This window comes from Protopterus annectens, chromosome 11.part0 (genome assembly GCF_019279795.1).
Source record: "Protopterus annectens isolate FY-2018-M chromosome 11.part0, PAN1.0, whole genome shotgun sequence".
Taxonomy (NCBI): Eukaryota; Metazoa; Chordata; order Ceratodontiformes; family Protopteridae; genus Protopterus; species Protopterus annectens.
The window spans coordinates 1,110,145,588-1,110,150,614 of record NC_056745.1 but is presented as its reverse complement, the minus strand read 5'-3'; the positions used below and the strand labels follow the sequence as shown (position 1 = coordinate 1,110,150,614).

The 5,027-nt window shown below is 37.5% G+C and overlaps 1 protein-coding gene across 1 annotated transcript in view; it reads right to left on the bottom strand.

The window, feature by feature from the left end:
• The window catches only part of LOC122815716 (sodium- and chloride-dependent GABA transporter 2-like), a 925,986-nt gene extending 921,690 nt beyond the window's left edge, over positions 1–4,296 (bottom strand). Inside the window, exon 1 of the mRNA XM_044088464.1 lies at positions 4,214–4,296. The gene's annotated coding sequence lies outside the window, so the exon portion shown is untranslated. The remainder of the gene's footprint in view (positions 1–4,213) is intronic.
• Between the last annotated feature and the right edge of the window lie 731 nt (positions 4,297–5,027).

The following is a 5,027-nucleotide window of genomic DNA, read 5'->3' as shown; positions in this document are numbered from 1 at the left end:
TTCAAATCCACATCATCCCACCAGTGCTCCATTCACGATAAGATGTTAAAATTTTTATCTGTACATACTTATTAAATACAGCGTCAAGCAAAGATTATATTTTGTTTTCTAGAGGCAACAGATATAAATTTAATTTGCCTGCTCATCTGCACATAAGCAGTGCTCACAGCTTATAAATCTTCTTCTTTCGTCTTTTTCCCGGTTAGGGGTCGCCACAGTGGCTCACCTGTCCCCTCATTTTTCCAGCATCAGTGCATCAGATGCATAAATGATACCAAATAACAAGGACACTATGAACACCACTCCCTGGCAAGCAAGGTAAATGTAAATGTTTAAAATGTGAGACAGTATGGGCTATGAGTGAAGGGCTTCTGTAGTGCTGAGGTAAATCAAGAAATCTACCCAACACCCTTGCTAACTGCTCTGGGGGTTAATTTAGGTAGATGTTAAACAGTCCACTTTTCCACAAGAGTGAGCAGGGGAATTATGACCCAATGTTCTCAAGTTATAATAATATTTTAAGGCAGTACTGAAAACATAGCTGTTAAAGAGTATAAACTAAATACCCTTATTAAAAATCTAGTTATGGAATAACAAATAAACTGATATATGTAAATTTACTACATAGAAACATTAAACTGTAGAAAGATTGAAGCCAAAATCTTGATGATAGATATAAGTAACTCTGCATTTATCTTAAAGTGTCTAAGATTATTGCAAGATGCTGCCATTGTTACCAAACTTTCTCTTCCGCCTGTTATACCATCAGCTGGTCCAACAGGAGCAACAATAGGTCAGCACAATCGTAGGACTGCATACATATCTGCTGACATCACAAGACCAAAGCATAGGGAAAGTTTTGAAACATGAGGAGAATATATCTAAGATGACTTCCCTGCTTAGTCTAGCAGAAGCATATTGGCATCAAGCAGGAATGGAAATCAAACCAGAAGTAGATAAAAGGCAGGCAGCAACTGAATGTGCTAAAAAACAAAAGAAAGAATATAAGGTGAAGGAATAGATGAGAAGGCAAAAATGTGCAAAATGCATAAATATAGCTGTAAGTATAGAAAACCCCTGGAACAACCTCATGTTGATCACGACTGAACACAGGAATGGTTAAGGAGAGGCGAATTCAAACCAAGAGATGAAAGGCTAATATCGGCGGCCCAAGACAGTGGACTACATACACATTGATTTACAAGTCCATTGAACATGTGAGAGAAACAGACAAATGTAGGTTTTGTAAAACAGAAAACAGATGCACACCTTCTTGCTGGTTGTGACATACTAATGACAGAAGGACTGTATACTGAAAAGCATAATAATGTGGTAAGACTGTTGCACTGGGGATTGTGCAAACATCATAATACTGAAGTAGCTGAAAAACACTGGAAACATGAGCCACAAAGCATCATAGAAAATGATGAAGTCTACATCACATGGGATCATCCATTAACACCAGTTCAAAAGATAGATGTGAGAAAAACAGATATAGTAGTCCATGAAAAGGAGGCAAATGTAGCATTGATCATTCAAATCAGTACACCCAGTGACTACAATGTCTTGTATACAGAGAGACACAAGATTATAAAATACCTGGATTTGGAGGAAGAAATAAGAACAACTTGACAGTGTGGAAGAAAGATACCCAGAGAGTTCCAGTGGTAGTAAGAGCAATGGGTCTTATAAAAAAGAGTCTACGGTCATATTTAGATATGTTACCAATACATGCAACTCCATACGAATTACAGAAGGAGTCATTACTGAGCACATTGCTGGTGCTGAGAAGAACACTTTTGGCTGATATCAAAGAGTGAAACAATACTAATTTCATGAACTTTAATCATACTTTGACTTAGGAATGTGGTCCATTCCCATCATGGTATTAGAAACCCAGAAGACTTGGAGAAATTTAAAAAAGACAGAAGCAACAATAGGAATAATAGTTCTTACTGGTATTTCTGTAACACATGATGCCCTTTTAGTGGGACATGGTTGTTAGCCTTGTACCCAGAACACAAATACACATGCACTCACACCTATAGCCAGTTTACAGTATCCAATACACCTACTATATATCTTTGAAATGTGAGAGAAAAACAGAGCAACAGGAGAAAACCCATGTGAATATGCGGAGGACATGCAGACTCAGCAGAGAATGCACCCCAACTGAGACGTGAACTATAGAACCTCTTCCTGTGAGGTGACAATGCTACCTGCTGCACCACTGTGACACCATACCAGAGTGTTTGCCACCAGTTCAACAGGTGGTGTTTGAACTGTATAGCATAGAAGTAAACTTGATGTCATATGCTGTAGAGAAATACAAACAAGTAATACGCTTTATAAAATGTAATGGGATATCCTTGGTGCATGATGTTGTATGGATGCCATAGTTAAACCACATATTAACCAGCCCCAATACCATATATGTAAATCTAATTCTATGCATTCTCACAGAGATGGCACTCAGCAGGTATTATATTCCCTGATCTGTACCCATACCCTGAAGATTATTATGTACTTGGAAGAAGAAAGTCTTACCACCCTCTCCATAAATCAATCAGCACACATGCAGAGGGAGTTTTGAGTTCTAGAGTCTGACAGCCTAATTGCCTGGTATGGCACAAAGGTACCTCAGTAATGAAAGCTAGCAGCGATTCTGCTGCCATGTATTTACTGCCTCACTTTAGTGCACTTTTTATTTAAATAACATTTTATTTTATACTGTGTATCACTCCATTCATTGTATAGCTCATATACAAACATTCATGAAGCACTTTTTGATGTATTTTCAATACAAATATTCCTTACATTTGCAATGACATTCTTACAAGACCTTACATCAAACAGGACCAGCAAGGCTGCACATCACAGGTATGACTAGGAACACCATGTGTCCCAAACAAGACTAGGATGGACAATGGGCATTTACATTTGAAAATTAACGATTACTTGCAGAAGGTACGCCAGCTGCAGGTCCTCATTTGTAGTTTTCCTTTTCATTTGGGTCATAGGCACACAAGCTACATATGTGCCACAACATACACATGTCTCTTCTGGGGGCATTTTATTCAGTTTGCTTTTATTACATCAAGAGGTTCTTTGCTCTTCACAAATAAACTACAGGAACACAGAACAGTAGTGGAAACCTTTGCATGTTTACCTACCATGCTTTCTTGATTTTCACACTGTACTCTTCTGCAAAGGATGTAAGAGCCATTTCCAAAACTGAATTATATGTCTGGTATGAACAGATAATATTAAGAGCAGAGGCTAGCAGACCTGTGGTTTGCTTAGCTGAAAGGTACCGTTATCCAGTTTACCTTTCCACCACTAGCTTTATTTGTCCAAAACCAGCATACAATCAAGAGGCAAACTTAAAAACAGTAGTTTTCACAATAAGTGACATAGGATTTATTAGGAAGCTTTCTTATAAACATTCTTTTAACATTCTTGTTCATTACTCCCATGCTTATTAATGTAAGAAGCAAACTCCTTGGTTTCCTGGTAATTTAAAACCCAGATGGCTGCAAGCAGCAAGTGAATCAGGCATCTGCTATATTAGATGAATGTTGAAAGCAATGTATGAATCATTGTCAGTTTTATGTGTAGAAAGAAAGAAAGAAATATGGTATTTGAATTCCTCAGATACCTTAAAACTCTTTGACATTAAGACATTTTATCTGTTTTCTGAGGATTTTGTAATTTACTGCAATATATATATATATATATATATATATATATATATATATATATATATATAAATGTGTGTGTGTGTGTGTGACACACACACACACACGAACACTCCTATATGCATCTTTTTGCAGTTCCAGTTTGAATTCTCCTTTTAGCCATATGGGTAGTTTTACACAAATGCATGGCTGTATAAAACAGGAATGGTGACAGATTTCTTGGTATACAGCACTTATCAGAGAATGGGGCATTTGTGAGGTACCTCTTGAAATCTAATGTCAGAGTACAATGAATTAAAAAGAAAAAGCAGATAGAAAACAAATCAGACATTTTAACAATATAAACTAATTTGCATAGTTTTCAGTAACTCGCCTATACTGCTTTTTATCAGTCTCATTAACAGATAAGCCTTTCAGCAAATTATCAGGAAAAATACTTTACTGAAGCAGAGTAAAGTGGACTTTGGTCTAACCCACAAAAGAAGATAAGCAAGTAATACCCTAAACATACATACCCCAAAGTAGAAGCACGCAGTGCAAACAAGTTCCTGGATTGTAGAAGTTGTGGGAAAGAAAGCCTATCACAGACTGACTGCGCAGTAAGTCTATCTTTCTGCACTAGTTGGCATGTAACTAAAGGCACCATGAGCAAACTATATATACAGAATGGGAGTGGAATGTCTGCAATCTTAAACTTTGATTGACATCTCCAGCAGCTTAGTTTTCTACTGGATATGAGCTCTGTTGTTTGTGAAAGGGTGATCTATTGTGCAATGTGTCTTGTGCTTATTTTCCAGTTTATTTAATAAGAAAATAGTAACAATAATTAAGACTATAGGGGGTTGAAGAGTACTTAAAAGATGACATATTAACTTTTCAATAAAGTGTCATAAATGGATTTAGTGCTTGTGTTTTCATATGCTGCTGGGTTGTTGCTTCAGAGTGTGTGTGTGTGCCATTATATGCTGCTGCTGGGTCATTGCTTCAGAGTGTGTGTGTTTTCATATGCTGCTGGGTCATTGTTTCAGAGTGTGTGTGTGTTTTCATATGCTGCTGGGTCATTGTTTCAGAGTGTGTGTGTGTGTGTGTGTGTGTGTGTGTGTGTGTGTGTGTGTGTGTGTGTGTGTGTGTGTGTGTGTGTAAAATGCTACAGTTAGGTATACCTGGCAGTTAGTGCTACTCAGGCTCAAACCCTGTATCTTAGGTACAAGAAGCAAGAGCCTGAATTCTCTACCCATACCACCACTTGTGATTCAAGGAGTTGAGTCCATAGTTCTCAACTGTACAGATTTTCTCAGAATATTTGGCTCATACTTTTGGTCTGTTCCT